At 36.2% G+C, this 17,639-nt stretch overlaps 2 protein-coding genes across 6 annotated transcripts in view; one reads left to right on the forward strand and one right to left on the reverse strand.

Annotated features, from left to right (window-relative positions):
- The window catches only part of LOC140640719 (uncharacterized), a 130,122-nt gene that overhangs the window by 34,630 nt on the left and 77,853 nt on the right, over positions 1–17,639 (reverse strand). The gene's annotated exons all lie outside the window — the stretch shown is intronic.
- The window catches only part of ZNF382 (zinc finger protein 382), a 120,468-nt gene that overhangs the window by 14,492 nt on the left and 88,337 nt on the right, over positions 1–17,639 (forward strand). For all 5 annotated transcript variants that reach the window (XR_012036093.1, XR_012036183.1, XR_012036066.1 and 2 more), the window contains exons 2-3: positions 6,170–6,249; positions 14,584–14,721. The gene's annotated coding sequence lies outside the window, so the exon portion shown is untranslated. The remainder of the gene's footprint in view (positions 1–6,169; positions 6,250–14,583; positions 14,722–17,639) is intronic.

Below are 17,639 nucleotides of genomic sequence, written 5' to 3' on the forward strand. Positions count from 1 at the left end.
CTCTTTGCCTTTTTCCCATACCTTGCCTGTGCAGCTCTTCCATCTGGCTTTTCCTGAGCTATATCCTTTTATAAACTGGTAATCTAGTAAGTAAAATGGTTTTCTGAGTTCTGTGAACCTCTCCAATACATTAATCGAACACAAGGAGGGGTCAGTGGAACCTCCAGTCTGTAAACTGGTTGGTCAGAAGTACAGGTGACAACCTGGACTTAGAACTGATGTTGGGAGGGAGGTGATAGTCTCAGAAGACTGAGACTTTAACCTGTGGAATCTAATACTATTTCCAGGTAGATCATGTCAGAATTGAATTAAATTGTAGGGCATCTAGCTGGGTGCTAGAGAAGTGCTTGGTGGTAAGGGGAGTCCCTATAAGTTCCCAACTTGGAAACGTGTCGGAATAGTTTACTATTCTTTTGGATTATTTATTTATTTTATTTTATTTTATTTTATTTATTTATTTATTTATGTATTTATTTATTTATTTATTTATTTATTTATGATTTTATTTTATTTATTCATGAGAGACACAGAGAGAGAGGCAGAGACACAGGCAGAGGGAGAAGCAGGCTCCATGCAGGGAGTCTGACGTGGGATTCGATGCTGGTACCCCGGTACCCCAGGATCATGCCTTGGGTCAAAGGCAGCCGCCCAGGCTGCTGAGCCACCCAGGCGTCCCTCTTTTGGATACTTTAAACATGAAAAGAGCAGACAACATTGGAAGTAGGGAGATTTAAAAAGTGGGGAAATATTTTTAAAAAGGAAATTGTGATATTCAAGGAAGAGCTAACGATGCCCCAAACTAGTTAAAAAAACTAGTGTGTTAGTAGTAGAGACAGGAATAGATGGATTGGAGATACATTCAGAGGGAAAATGTTAGAATTTGCTGAAGGATTTTATGTAGGAGGAGAAGAATGAAAAATGACTCTGAAATTTCTGTTCAGACTTGAGAGAAGCACAAGCCAAAGAAACATACAGATTACACCTGCTGGGGCCATTTTCCCCAGGAGAAGACTGTTGGCATGAGAGACTGAAATAACTTGTCACATTATTCAGTCTTGAGTTTGGGCCTTCTATTGATTATCACCTGATCTGTCCTTTCAAGTTAAATGTAAAAAATGAAGGTACAAAATATTGAAAGTAAGAAAGTAACAGACTAGTTAGAATCTTTTTGAGGATAAGGACTTGGTGCTTTGAATGTGATTAAAATCATTTGGGTGTTTGCTGGTGTTTCTCAGAAGTGAAAAGCAGTATGAGAATCTTTCCCTAGTACCATTGAGTCTACAGCCTTTCCACCTTCATTTCTTTGGACATGGATTATTTTACCCAGTCCTTTCTGTCCTAATCTATGTTGAGAGGCTCTAACTTCTCTAACTTCCTTCTCCCTGACTATATTGCATCCTGTACTGATTGCACCTTGAAATTTACTGTCACTTCAATTCAGATTATTAACTGTTCTGACTTCATAAGAGTAGCTGTAGAAATGCAGTGACTAAAGGTAGAAAATACACAAGAAAATAAATGACAAGTTTGTGATTTTTTTTTAAGATTTTATTTTTATTTATTCATGACAAAGAGAGAGAGAGAGAGAGAGAGAGAGAGAGACAAAGAGAGAGAGAGACAGGCAGAGGGAGAAGCAGGCTCCGTGCAGGGAGCCCAACGATCCCAGGTTTCCAGGATCACGCCCCAGGCTGAAGGCGGCCCTAAACCACTGGGCCACCGGGGCTGCCCAGTTTGTGGTTCTTAATAGAGAAATATTAGAAGCATTCCTATTAAGTCAGAAAAGAGACAAAAAGAGTCTCTTTTTTTTTTTTTTTTTTGAGTCTCTTTTTTCTACTACTAGTTAACATTTCTTTAGAGGTGCTAGGTAGAGTAAACAAGAAAAAACTTAGAGGTAAAAAAAAATTCTGAAAAGTAATATCATTAAATGCTTGATTCCATGGGGGAGTATGCAGAGGGGAAAAAATGTTTTTAATTTTTTTTTAATCAATCTCTGAAACTGAAATTGAGTTAAACAGCCTCACTAATCATTAATTCATGAGGGGGTCTGTCTTCTTTCAATCTCCACCCTGTTTCCCTTCTTCCTCTATAGAGTCATTCAAAATATCTTTATATTGAATATGTTCTTACAAAGTCATATATTTTACTTGCATGTATTTTTTAGCTATACAAATAATATATCTTCTCTTTTTTGTTTTTCACTAACCACCATGTTTTTACAATCCTTCTGTCACTATGTAAACATATGTCAGGACATCTACCACTCTTTGCCTATCTAGTCTTCCAGGGGTTGGACCCTTGGGTTACCTGCGATACCCAACCACCATAAGAAATTAAGTGAATATCCTTATATATATATGTATTCCTTTATGGACCCGTTTGAGAATTTTGAAGGCCATTGATATCTGGGTCAGGATATGAGTTTACTTGTCTAAGTAGTGTCAAGTCATGTTTAGATTAGTTGTACAAGTCCACAATTCTACTAGCATTGCATATGAGTGTTCCTATAACCCTAAATCTGCAAAGAACACAGCACTATCTAGCTTTTTCATATTTATGAGTGTAAAGTGTCTAAAGAATTACATCTGTGTAGTATATTGTGTAGTATATTATTTGCTTTTCCATGATTGCCAGTGATTTTGAGTATTCTTTAATGCTTCTCAGCTTTTTGAGTTTATTTATAAATTTCGTCTTTGTACCTTGTGTTCATATTTCAATTCAGATTGCTGCCTTTTTGCTGCTGATTTGCAAGTGTTTCTTAAATATTCTAGGTATTAATTTCCTGACAGATTCTGCAAATAATCCTATTCTATATGTATTCTTTTTCTGTTACTTATTAAACAGAAAGCCTTTATCTTAATGCCACAGTTGCATATTTTCCCCCTGTGGTTTATAGTACAAAATTGCTGTTTGTTTTTCTGCTCTATGATCACAAAGAAATTCTCCAGTTTTGTCTATTAACTTTGTAGTTTTATCTTACACATTTAGGTCTTTAGCCCATTCCAGTTTTGTATTTTCAAAAAAAACCCATATTCTCCCAGGGTGCCTGGGTGGATCAGTCAGTTAAACATCTCCCTTTGGCTCAGATTGTGATCCCAGGATTGAGCCCTGTATAGGGCTCCCTGCTCAGCGGGGAGCCTGCTTCTCCCTTTCCTTCTGCCTGCTATTCTACTGGCTTGTGTACTCTCTTTCTCTCAAATAAATAAAATCTTTAAAAAACATATTCTTCCAGTATTGCCTCTGTTAGCCCTTCTCTGTGAGGTTATATTTTTTCTCTAACCCATGGATGAAATGTTTGGCAAGTGCTTTTACAGTCTTTACTAGTAAAAAAAACCTAGTGGACCAGATGGATCACCCTCAATTTGACAAATAAAATGCCTAATGCATTGTATTGATTTAGGACTGTAAACTATTTAAAATGAAAACTTCTCTCTTCCTACAACTCAGTCTTACTTATTTTTTTTTAATTGAGTTTCCTTTGTATTTATTGCAACTGTTAATTAACAATTTAATTAACATTCACAACTTCTTAGCACCTCACTCTTAAAGATAGAAGCCTATAGGGTGCCTGGGTGGCACAGTGGGTTAAACATCCGACTCTTGGGTTCTGCTCAGGTTGTGAACTCAGGATTGTGAAATTGAGCCCTGCATTGGGCACCGAGCTCAGTGAGGAGTCTGCCTGAGTTTCTTTCTCTTTCTCCCTTGCTCCTCCCCCACATGATTGCTTTCTCTAAAATAAATAAATCTAAAAAAAAAAAAAATGCCTATGGAAGAAGGAGAATGTGTACAGTTTATTTCCCCTTCATGTTCTTCTAATCTTTGCCTAACACTACATTGTCTTAACCTCCCTAAAGTTGGAGCACTGGAAGGGAAGAAAGAGACAGGCTTTCCTGTCTCTTATTGACTCTTGCTGTTGTAATCAGTTTTTGGTTTTCTCCTGTGTTGGTGCATATTTAAAGCTGACTTTTTCTTATTGTCTGTTGCCTGTCCGGGTTTCAAAGTAAATACTTGGCTGAAGATACCCATCTGTAAGGGGAAGCCATGAGGCTGGCACATCCTCTTCACAGAGACCACTTAAAATCCTTACATTACCCTCAGATATCCAGGAATACAGTGGTTAACCTTCTCTGGTGATCAGATTGCTCCTTCAGAGTTTCTTTAGGACAAGATAAAAGATTGCCCCACGGCAGATCTAGTAGCATTCCATGTAGTCCACATCTAGTCACCAGGTGGGAATTAGTCTCCCATCTCTCAGATGCATATTTTCCCCAGATGGCATGAAAAAAAGAGAAATTTCTCCTAAGAACTCCTTCTTCTCCTAAGAACTCCCTTCGCTACACTCCATTTTGGATCTTAGAGGCACTGGGATCTATAGGGTCCACTTGGTTGGTTTGAAGAGATGAGGAAAAACCCACCTTCTTTCCCCAGGGGGCTGGGAAGCACTAACAACTCTATCTGTAAATAGTCCTGCCTCACAAAAACAGTCGTCTTCCTCATCTTCTCCAGTTTCTCCAATTTCTCAAATACCTTGAAATATGTTGAACTGAGCATGGCAAAATTTGTGTATAGCCATTTCTTAGTTTTCAAATTTTGTGGAGATATCCAGAACCTCATTTTATTTTTTTTTAATTTTTATTTATTTATGATAGTCACACAGAGAGAGAGAGAGGCAGAGACATAGACAGAGGGAGAAGCAGGCTCCATGCACTGGGAACCCGATGTGGGATTCGATCCCGGGTCTCCAGGATCGCGCCCTGGGCCAAAGGCAGGCGCTAAACCACTGCACCACCCAGGGACCCCCAGAACCTCATTTTAGAATGTAGGGTATGTTGCACCTATTTTTTTTCCTTTGATTGCTCAGGCAAAACATACAGAATGAATTTTAGTTCAACATTCAATTTATAAATCCAAAGCAAGTAGAAACTTCAAGTTGGTTGGATATAACACACCAAAATCAATATACATTAAATATAACATGGATATATATATGAAAACTATAACCAGAGATTAATGGACAAAAACATAAAAGACTCGAATAATAGACACAAAAAATATGATAGTAGTGAATAAAGTCAATAAGAATGATCATCATCTTATGAGGAAACTTGAATAGAGAGGAAGCAACCAGAAAATAAGTAAAAAATAAATAAAAAACATAGGATAGAAAGCCTCAAACAATTAAAGATTTAAAAATAATTTTTAGAGGATCCCTGGGTGGCTCAGCAGTTTAGTGCCTGCCTTTGGCTCAGGGTGTGATCCTGGAGTCCCGGGATTGAGTCCTGCGTTGGGCTCCCTGCATGGAGCCTGCTTCTTCCTCTGCCTGTGTCTCTGCCTCTCTCTCACTCTCTCTCTCTGTGTCTATCATGAATAAACAAATAAAATCTTTAAAAAAAATTTTTTTAGGAGTGCCTGGGTGGCTCAGTCAGTTAAGCATCTGATTTGATTTTGGCTCAGGTCTTGATCTCAGGGTTGTGAGATCAAACCCCACATTGGACTCTGTGCTCAGCTTGAGATTCTTTCCTCCTTTCTATCCCTTTCCCACTGCTCCTCTCCACCAGCTCCTGTGTACCCTCTCTCTCTCTCAAATAAATAAATAAAAGCTAAAAAAAAACCCCTCAATTTTAAAAAACTTTAATATGATCCAAATCTGATAATTATTTTATAAAATGCAGGTTGTTCCTGAAAAGCAGTTTAAAAGCACTGTAGAAAAAATAAATAAATAAAAGCACTGTAGAGTCCTGGAAGGAGAAGAGATGGAGAGCGCGATAGAAAGTTTATTTAAAGAAATAATAACATAAACATCCCAAATCTGAGGAATAGTTTGGACAGTCAAGTTTAGGAAGCTCATAGGTTGCCCAGATTTAACCCAACTATATGTTCTTCAAGATGCATTATAATAAAACTGTCTATTAACGAAGACAATGAGAATTTTAAAGCAGGAATAGGAAAAAAAAAGTTATATACAAGGAAACACACATGAGGCAATCGTGGATTTCTAAAAAGAAACCCTGCAGGCCATGGAAGAGTGGGTGTGTATATTCTAATGGTGAGAGAAATAAGCTGCCAACTAAGAATATGTTAGCTAGCCAAGTTTTGCTTTAGAAGTAGAAGAAAGACTTTCCCAGATGAACAAAACCTAGGGAAATTCATTATCACTATATTTGCCTTACAGGAAATGCTAGAAGGAGTTATTCAAGCTTAAATAAAACGGCACTAATTAGTAACATGGAAATATAAAACACATTAGTAAAGGTAAGTATATAGTCAAATTCCATTACATGAATACTATAATATGGTGCTTTTATAACCATTTGTCTTTAGATACGGTTAAAAGACAAAAATATTAAAAATAACCAAAGAGGTACCTGAGTGGCTCAGTCAGTTAAGCTTTTGCCTTCAGCTCAGGTCGTAATCTCAGGGTCCTGGGATTGAGCCCCATGTCAGGCTCTCTGCTCAGTGGGGAGTCTATTTCTCCCTCTTCCTCTGCCCCCTTTCCTCTGCTCATGCTCTCTCTCTCTTTCTCTCAAGCCTTTTTTAAAAAGGTTAAGAAAATAACCATAGCTATAATCATCTGTTAATGAATACACAACATTAAAAAATGGTAAATTGTGACATGAAAAAATGAAATGACTTAGAACATATACTAAAAAATTGGAATGATACAGAGATTCGCATAGTCCCTGTGCAAAGATGACACACAAAATGAAGTGTGTGCATGGGGGTAGGGGGTCGAGTGTGTATGCAATCTAAATTGATTTATCAGTATAAATTAGACCAGCCTTGTGGTAAGCAAACAACAAAAGCAATAGCAGATACAGAAAAGATAAAGAGAAGGGAGTCAAAGCATAATACTACAGAAAATCATCAATTCACAAAAGAAGATGGCTAAAGAAGAAGAGAGGAACATGGAGACTATAAAACAGCCAGAAACAATAAAATGGCTATAAGACCTTACTTATTAGTAATTACTTAACATGTAATGGATTAAATTCTCAAACTGAAAGCATAGCATTGCTGAAAGATTATAAAAATAAGACCTGATTATATGCTGCTTATAAGAGACTCAATTCTGTATTAAGGACATATATAGGATAAAAGTGAAGGAATGGAAAAAGATGTTCCATGCAATTGAAAACCAAAATATAAGGCAACTGCATTTACATCAGACAAAATATACTTTAAATCAAAAGCTTTTACAAGAGTAGGTCAGTTCATCAAGAGGCATAACAATTATAAATATATATGTATTCAACATTGGAGCATCTCAATATATTAAAAGAATAAATACGAAAGGAGAAATAGACAAAAATACAGTAATAGTTAATGGACTTCATTACCCCGCTTTCAACAATGGATAGATCATCCAGATAGAAAATCCGCAAGGAAACACTGAACTTGATCTATCCTTTAGATGATGTGGACCCTTTTCTTTGATCATTTTCCCCTAGGATTAGTATCTTATATGGGAGTATGGTACTTTTGTTATAACTGATGAACCCAATATTGATATATTATGAATTGAGGTTCATAATTTACATTAGGGATCACAACTTGTGTTGTATAGTTTTATGAGTTTGTAAAGTACATAATGTCATGTGTCCTACAGCATCATGTTACACCATTACAACATGACACAAAATCGTTTTTACTGCCCTAAAGATCCTCTGTGCTCCAGCTACTCATCTCTCCCCTCTCCCTCCTATTGCATGGGATCCACTGATACTTTTATTGTCTTTGTAGTTTTGTTTTCATACAATGTCGTATAGTTGAAATCATACAATATGTAGCCTCTTTAGAGTGGCTTTATAAAAAACTGACTCAGGATTTGTTTTAATTAGGTATGGTAAGACACAGACATGAGAGGGGAGGAAGGGGGGCAGGAAAGAAGGGGGGATGGAGGGAGAAAGGGAGGAAGACATTTTTATACTTATAGGAGGTACAGCATACAACACAGGCTTCTGTGTACCAGCATCTGTTTTGAAGTAGAAAGAATAAGAAAAAAACATGGGCAAGAGACTTTACTGTGATTTCTGCAGGAAGCAATGGGTTGGGATAGGGTAAGTAGGTTTAGGATTGATTAGTTTGAACAATCTCAGAAGGCTTTGTGGAAAAGTGCTATCCCCAGTTGCTAGTGTATGGCCCTGGGGTAATTAGGGCAAGGGAATAGTGGCCCTGAATATGTGCCCAATAAATGAGGTTGTTTAAGTTTGTGCTCTGGCTGGTTAATTTGCATGCTCCCAGTTGAATTTTTACTATTTGTAAGGAATTGGCTACCCTAGGAGGCAGTCTCTCCAGAGTCAGGAAGTCTCCAGGTATGAAAGAATCAGAAATACAGAAAATAAAAAGGCACTTATTTTTTTCACTACACAATGTACATTTAAGTTTCCTCCATGTGTTTTTGTGGCTTAATAGCTTAATTTTTTATGTCATAGCACAATGATACATTATATAGATGTATAGCAGTTTGTCCATTCACCTTTTAAGGACCTCTTGGTTGCTTCCAGTTTGAGAAAATTAAGAATATGCTATGAACATCCAAGTGTAGATTTCTGTGAACATAAGTTTTCTACTTTTTTGGATAAATATCATAGAAGAAAGATTGCTAATTCATATGGTAAGACTAAGTTTAGCTTTGTAAAAAACTGCCAAATTATTTTCCAAGGTGGTTGATCCATTTTCCATTTCTATTGGCAATGAATATTCAGGGTTCCTATTACTAGACATCTTTTCAGCATTTTGAATTTTAGCCATTCAGATAGGTGTATAGTGGTATCTCATTATTTTAATTTGCAATTTCCTAATTGCTATAGGATGTTGAGCAAATTTGCATATGCTTGTTATCTATGTATCTTTTATGAGGTGTTCTGTTCAGATTTTACATCTGTTTTTTTTTTTTTTTAATTTATTTATGATAGTCACACACACAGAGAGAGAGGCAGAGACACAGGCAGAGGGAGAAGCAGGCTCCATGCACCTGGAGCCCGACGTGGGATTCGATCCTGGGTCTCCAGGATCGCGCCCTGGGCCAAAGGCAGGCGCCAAACCGCTGCGCCACCCAGGGATCCCTACATCTGTTTTTTGATTGGAGTGTTTGCCTTTTACTGTTAAGTGTTAAGAATTCTTTGTATATTTAAGAGTATTTTGCATATGTGTTTTGCAAACAATTTTCTCCTAGTCTGTGGCCAGTCTTTTTAGCACTTTTTAACACTTAAGATATTTTTTGCATAGCAGAAATTTTTAATGATGTCTAACTTAACAGGTTTTATATTTCATGGATCATGCTTTTGAGGTTTCTTAAGAAATCATTGCCAAACCCAAAGTTACGTAGATTTTCTTCTGTATTATCTACTAGAAGTTTTTTAGTTTTGCATTGTATAGTTTGGTCTATGATGTATCTTGAATTTTTTTTTAAGTTTTTTTTTTTAATTTTTATTTATTTATGATAGTCACAGAGAGAGAGAGAGAGAGAGGCAGAGACATAGACAGAGGGAGAAGCAGGCTCCATGCACCGGGAGCCCGACGTGGGATTCGATCCCGGGTTTCCAGGATCGTGCCCTGGGCCAAAGGCAGGCGCTAAACCGCTGCACCACCCAGGCATCCCTATCTTGAATATTTTTAAAAATTTAAAGCTTGTCCCTAGATTCATTTTCTTAATGTGGATATCCAGTAGTTTTAGCTACATTTGTTGAGTGATACCTTTCTTCATTGAATTATATTATAGTAGTTCCTTTGTAAAAGATCAGTTGGCTCTATTTATGTGGATCTGTTTCTAAGCACTCTATTCTATTTCACTGATTTATTGTTTTTGATAATACAAAGAGTCTTGATTATCCTTGTAGTAAATCTTGAAGTAAGAGTGTTAGTGCTCCAACTTCTTCATCCTCAGTATTGTGTTGACTTATGTTGGGTCATTTGCCTATCTATATGAATTCAGAATCAAGCAATATCTACAAAATAACATGCTGAGATTTTGATTGATACAGCAATGATTCTATAGCTTGAGTTTGGAATAATTGTCATCTTAACAGTATGAGTGTTCCTATCTATGAATATGGAATATTCATTTATTTAGTTCCTTAATTTCTTTCATCAGTTTTTTAGTTCTCTTCTTATAACTGTTACACATTTTTTTTAATTTTTTATTTTTTATTTATGATAGGCACACAGTGAGAGAGAGAGAGAGAGAGAGGCAGAGACACAGGCAGAGGGAGAAGCAGGCTCCATGCACCGGGAGCCCGACGTGGGATTCGATCCCGGGTCTCCAGGATCACGCCCTGGGCCAAAGGCAGGCGCTAAACCGCTGCGCCACCCAGGGATCCCTACTGTTACACATTTTTTAAAGATTTATTCATTAGTGCTTCTTTATATGCTAAATGGTTATGTGTTTTTTAATTTTAATTTTATATTGCTCATTGCTGGTATATAGGAAAGAACTTGACTATTTTATGTTAACCTTGTAGTTGCAACCCTGGCTATAATCACTTATTCCAGGAGTTCTTTGGTTTTTTTTTTTTTGTTTTTTTTTTTTTGTTTTTAATTTTTTATTCATTTATGATAGTCACAGAGAGAGCGAGAGAGAGAGAGAGAGAGAGAGAGGCAGAGAGAGAAGCAGGCTCCATGCACCGGGAGCCTGATGTGGGATTCGATTCCGGATCTCCAGGATCGCGCCCTGGGCCAAAGGCAGGCACCAAACCGCTGCGACACCCAGGGATCCCGGAGTTCTTTGTTGTTGATTCTTTCGGAGTTTTACATAGTCAACCATGTTATCTGCAAACAAAGATGGTGTTATTTCTTCTTTTTTAATCTGTGTACCTTTTATTTTTCTTGACTTGTTCCATTAGCTAGGATTTCCAGTACAATATTGAAAATAGCAGTGAGAACAGATATGTTTTTGACAGATGTTCCTATCAAATTGAATAAATTCCTTTTCTTCCTAGTTTGCCGTGAATGGTATTAACTTTTTTTTAAGTACTTTTTTTGCATCTACTGACATGATCAATATGAGTTTTCTTCTGTAACCTGTTGATGTGTAATGGCTTAGATTACCTGATTTTGCAATGTTGAGATAGCCTTGCATGCATAGGATAAACCTCAGTTGATCATGTTGTATAATTTCATACATTATTGTATTTGATATTATAGTGTTTTGTTGATGTTTGCTTTTATGTTCATGGGAGATACTACTATGTGATTTTCCTTTCTTATAATGTCTTTATGAGATTTTGGTAGTAGGGTATTGCCTCATAGAATGAGTTAGGAACTCTGTCCTGTTACTGTATTTTCTAGAAGATATAGTAGAGAATTAGTATCGCTTCCTATTTAAATGTTTGGTAGAATTCACCAAGTGAAACCATCTGTGCCTGATGCTTTCTGTTTTAGGAGATTATTACGAATTCAGTTTAACAGGTATGTTTTGCAAATCTGATGTTTTAGGATTTTGTTTGTTATCTTATTTGCTTTCATACAGTTCATAGCATTTTCTTATTAATACTTCTAATTTCTTTGGGGTCAGTAGTTAAGCTCTTTTTCATTATGGATTTTAGTAATTTGAACCTTTTTTATTTAATGGTTGTTTTAGATAAACATTTCTAATTTTGTTGATCTTTTAAAGAAACAAATTTTGATTTTATGTATATTCTTTTTTCTATTCTCTTTTATTTTGCATCTATTCCTTATTTCTTTAATTCCCTTTGTTTCTCCCCCTAGTTTTCTTTTTTTAAAGATTTATTTATTTATTTATTTATGAGAGACACAGAGAGAGGAAGAGACACAGGCAGAGGGAGAAGCAGGCTCCATGCAGGGAGCCTGATGTGGGACTCAATCCTGGGACTCCAGGATCACGCCCTGGGTTGAAGGCAGGTGCTAAACCACTGAGCCACCCAGGGATCCCCATGTTTTTGTTATTGATTTCTAATTCAGTATCATGGGTGGAAGATACACTTTATATGATTTTAATTTCTGTAAATCTATTGAGATTTATTTCATAGCCTAAGTTGTGTTCTCCTCTGGAGAATGTTTTATGTACTTGAGAAGAATATGTATTTTGCTATTACTGGTTAGAGTTTTTATTTTTATTTTTTTAATTTTTTTTAAATTTTTTTTTCATTTATTTATGATAGTCACACACAGAGAGAGAGAGAGAGAGAGAGAGAGGCAGAGACACAGGCAGAGGGAGAAGCAGGCTCCATGCACCGGGAGCCCGACATGGGATTCCATCCCGGGTCTCCAGGATCGTGCCCTGGGCCAAAGGCAGGCGCCAAACCGCTGCACCACCCAGGGATCCCTGGTTAGAGTTTTTATTGATGTCTTTGATCTGGGAGGTTTATAATGTTGTTCACATCTTCTGCTTTTTGTTGAACATCTTCCTAGTTTTATCTACTACCAAAAGTGGTTTGAATGTTCTAATTACTGTTAAATTGTCAGTTTTTACTTCATGTATTTTGGAACTCTGTTTTTAGGTGCATTTTATGTCATTGAAGCATTTTTATGATAGCTTTAAAATTCATGTAGGATAATTCCAACATCTTTGACATCTTATTAGTGTTTTTTTTTTTTATGGTATTTTCTCTTTTAAGTTGAATATCCTTCATTCTTGTTAGGATGAATAAGTTTTTATTGTTCTCTGGTAATTTGTGGTTGACATTTTGGTTCTTGGGTACTTGGTGAACTGGAATTTAGTCATGGTTCTATTCACACGCATGGTATGTGCAAGCTCCCACTAGGTGTAAGGGGGAAGAGCTTTTGTTCCTGCTGTGTTGAGTGGTAGTCAGGGTCTGATTATACATTGCCTCTGCAAATGCCTGTCAACTAGTATAGAGTGGACCACAGCTAATAAATGCCACAATGATAGTCACAATTAGTCAAGGACCTAATCACACTCACACCCTCCCAGGGCAACTGTCAGCCAGGAGATGAGGCTTTATTTCTGGGCTATAATGGCAGTGTTCCATTCACATCTTTGTAGGCTACACACTATTGATGCGCCTGGATTGGTAGTCAAATTTCTTATACAGCAGCTGAATGTACTGATTGTTCGGGAAAAGGGACATTCATTGCCTCCTTATTCCTGGGCTGGGATTATAGGGCTGTGCACACACACAGTCTTTGAATATACTGGCAAGGGAGTGATGCTGCTGGTTATTGTGCAGAATGGTGTGGGAGATGTTCAGGTAATGTAGAGTTGGCATTGTCAATAGGGCTTTTTGTTCCACATGGCCACAGCCTTTTCAGCCCTTTGTGTGAGGAAAACGGGTTGTGGAGGGTGTTTTCTTGTTATTAGTGAGTGGTGTGTTTATTTGGTAGTTTGCATCTGGTGGCATTTCATTTTGCAAGGTTCTTTGGTATTCAGGCTGGAGTCTAAAACAAAAACAAAACCCAACTCTCCTCCAAGGAAGTCACCACTGAGGTTGGTTCCTCAAGTCCCAAGGTCCATAAATAGTTTACCCTCATTTCTCCAAGTTTCAGATTCTTAAGTGTGTTTCATATATTTATCCCCATAGACTTCATGCTTAATAAGTGAGGAGGAATAGGGCAAAATACGTGTACTTCATCATATCCAGAATGATGTTTTGGGGTTTTTGTATCTGCTCTTTTGCATGTAGGAATTTTGGGGGTTGTTTTTTTTTCCTGCTGCTAAGATTCTTTTGTTATTACTCATTTTAATTGGTTGGATTATGATTGTTTTGGTGTGATTTGCTTGGATGAGTTGAACTTCTTGGATATTTAGGTTGTTTTCACCAAATTTGGAAAACTTATTTCTTTAAATGCCTTTTTGTTCCTGCTCATTCATTTTGCTCTCTTCCAGGGGTCCCAGTTATGCATAATTAGATTGATTGCAGTTATCCCGTAGTCTTCTGTTATCTAATTTACTTTTCTTAGTCTGTTTTTCTGTTTCAAGTTGTAGTTTTTGTTGCTATGTTTTTAAGTTTACTAATGTTTTCTTTCAATCTCACCAATTGTATTTATAAATCTTAGAATTTTTATCTCTAGAATTTTGTTTAGGTCTTTTTAATATCCTTCACATCTTAACATGATCAATCTCCTCTTCCTTCTTGGGCATGTGGAAAATAGTTGATGGTCGTACTGCCAGTCTATTTCCAAATACAAAATCTAGCAAATCAAATATAAAACCTATTTTTGTCATTTCTGGATGTGTTTATATTGATTTTTCTCATTATATTCACGCTTTCCTGCATTTTGACACTCCTGTTTTTGTTTTCTTATCAAGCGCACATCTTAAAATTTACCTTCTATGTGCTTGATATTTTTGTATTTCTATAAATATACTCAAGGTTTGTTCTGGAATCTATATTACCTGGTAACAGTTTAATCTATGTTACCTGTTCCTATTAAGATTTACTTTAAACTTTATTAGGTGGGACCAAGAAGCCTTTAGTACTAACTTGCTTCTCTACCGAGGCAGTAACTTTTTAAGTAATCTAACCAGTGCCCTGTATATTATGAAGAGCTTACCACTCTGGCTGATGGGGACACAAACTATTCCTGGCTGTATGGGTTCCCAAGGGTTACCTGTACTTTTTCTAAGCATTTCTTTTGCTGATCTCAGGTGTTTACTTCCATGCACAGATCAAGACTTGCTCTAGTAGTCTGCCTTGCAAACTAGCTATCTCTGCCTCCCTGGACTCTCATCTTCACCTTGGCATCACGAGGCTCCCCCCTGCATTCCTTCTCCCTGTGCTGACATGTGGAAATGCCTACTAGGAAGTAAGTGGAGTCAAAAGTGTGGATGTGACATTTGTTTATACTTTGTTAGGCATTTTGTCATCTGATGTTCAGTATCTGGAAACAACTGCTGCTTGTATTTTACCTAGTGTTTTGTTACGTTAGGCAGGAAGGTAAATCCAGTCTCTATTTTCCATTTTGGCTAGAAATAATATATTTTTTAAAGGTTCTAGACATACAGAAAGTTTTTAAGAAAAAAATTTCCATATATTCTTCTCCCAGTTTGTGTAATACTAACATATTACTATGGTACAATGATCAAAACCAGGACATTAACATTGATTGGCACACTACTATCAATTAAAGTACTGGCTCTTTTTTTTTTTTTTTTTTTAAGATTTTATTTATTCATTTTAGAGATAGAGCAGGGGGCAGGAGAAGAGGGAGAGAGATAACCAGATTTCATTTTGAGCACAGAGCCCCATGTGGGGCTCAGTCCTAAAACCCTAAGATCATGACCTGAGCTGAAATCAAGAGTTGGGCACTTGACTGAGCCATCTACGCACCCCTAAAGTACGGGCTTTATTTAGATTTCACAAAAGCTTTCTCTACTAATGTTCCAAAGATCAAATCTAAATTCCTGCACTGTTTTCAGTTGTTAAGTTTCCTTAGTCTCCTCCAATCTTTTGAGAGTTTTTCACACTACCCTTGCCACTCATGACCTTTGAAGGTCATGGATTTCTGGAAGGTTCATTCTTAGTCTGCAGTTTCCTTCACGATTACATTATAGTTACACTTTTTTAAAGTCAGAATACTACTCATGTGGTATACCCTTCCTAGTGCCTCACTTTGGGTAGTATATATCCCAATATCTTACTACTGGTTATCATTTGATGAAGGTGGTAGGTATATGGAATGTTTTCTCCTTTTAATTATATATTTGAGATAGATACTTTGATACAATTCTCTAATTGCCTGTTTCTCTTTAAATTTTCACCTTCAGATTTAGTATCCATTGATGAATTTTGCATATAATTTTAACTGTTATTAGAGTGATTTCCTATTTGCCTCATTCCCTTTACACTTATTAACTAGAATTCTTCACCATTAAACTGAAAAAGGATTTTATCATTGGAAGATAATTTCATAGTTCACTGCATCAATAAACAGGATAGGTCTGGAATATTCTCTTGTATTTTGGGGAAAAGCCACCAAAGCTTCTAAGTAGACTTGGGAAAATGTGAAAAGGATGAAGGACCAAATGAGAATGGAAATGTAAGTTTTATTAATTTGAACACCAAATAGAAGTAGGAAAAAAAAGTAGCAGCAATAATTGCATAATTGTTTATTGTACCAGCAGTCTGTGAAATGACAGGAGTTCTTAACAAGGGTAAAGAAAAATGTTAATGTAATTTGACCAAAATATAGTTGTAATTACAATAAGGGAGGCATAATAAGGATATGTTGTTGTATTTATTAAGTTTTAATCATTTCAAAAAGTAAGTGCCAAAGTACATGGTTATTTTGTTTCTGTTTTTAATTTTTAAGTGTCTGTGTAAGGTTTAGACAGCTTATTCTTTTAATCTAATCTGTTCAAGCCAGCAAAAGAAAAAAAAAAAAAAACACAAAAAAAGTAAGGCACACAGTTCTAAAGTATTACACCAAGAAGAGATTGATGGTATTCAATCAGTATTGATGGTAACTCAGAATAACAAAATATAATGGGATGAGAGAGCAAAATCAGCAGTGTGGTCACATTATATATTTCAGTAAGTAGAATGAATATTAATAATGACTATAATAGAGTTGAACTATTTAAAAGATATGAAATAGCATATATTCTAATAAAAAGGGTAACAGAGACTCATTCTCTTATTTTGTAGCATATGAAATACCTACCGAGTATATATGTTTTAAAAGTGCTAATTTAAGTAAAATACTAATCAGGAATAAAGAAAACAGCTAAATATATCCAGTAAGAAAATGGCTTACTATTACTGGGTAATGCAAGACTTTAAAAAGTCCAAAAATTCTAGGGAAGACTAAATTGAAAAGTAAAAATCTAATATGTGATAGTGACATAAATGTATCTAAACAATAGGTAAATTTTCTTATAAAAATCTTTTTTTTCTTTTTTTTCTTATAAAAATCTAATAACTAGTGTGGCTCATAATTAACATTAACTGCATAACTAGGTTAGCTCTCCTTAGTAAAGAAATAGGTAGACAGTTAAGATTGCAACTTTATCTCTGTTCGCTAATTTTTTCTTTTGCTTTTCCTTTCCTTTCTAAAAATGAAAGTTCTGTTTATTATTAAGCTGCCAAAACCCAGCAAGGTAACACTGGCAGGGAATAAAAAAGTATAAATATATAAAATCCAGTTGAAACCATGGTGGTAATAAAGTTGTAAACTCTCTAAATACAAGTTTACTGTTTATTTTTTAAATACTCTGAGTTTTTTTTAAAGATTTTATTTGACACAGAGACAGCATAAGTAGGCAGAGTAGCAGGCCGAAGAGAGGGCAAAGCAGGCTCTCCACCAAGCAGAGAGCCCACTGTGGGGCTCAATCCCAGGACCCTGGGATCATGACTTGATCTGAAGGCAGACACTTAACCAACTGAGCCACTAAGTTTATAATTATTGCCAATAGTTGTAGATTTCCCCTTTCTTTAATAAACCTAAGAGACAGATAAGAATGGCTTAATTTTACAAAATATTTAAAAGTGCCTCTTTACTTTGGATCCTCATTGATACTGCCTAGAGGTCAAAGGCTTTTTAAAGAAATTGTGTTGTAGCAGGTATTTAGGCAAGTCTGTCATGTCAAAACAAATTTTAAAAGAAATCATTTGATGACAATGGAAAGGAGCTTACTCATGTACCATTAAAACAGACAATAGAAATGAAACAAAAAATCTACATAAATACCATGCAGGGCCATAAGACTTTAAAACCACATAGGA

Source organism: Canis lupus, chromosome 1, assembly GCF_048164855.1.
Source record: "Canis lupus baileyi chromosome 1, mCanLup2.hap1, whole genome shotgun sequence".
Taxonomy (NCBI): domain Eukaryota; kingdom Metazoa; phylum Chordata; class Mammalia; order Carnivora; family Canidae; genus Canis; species Canis lupus.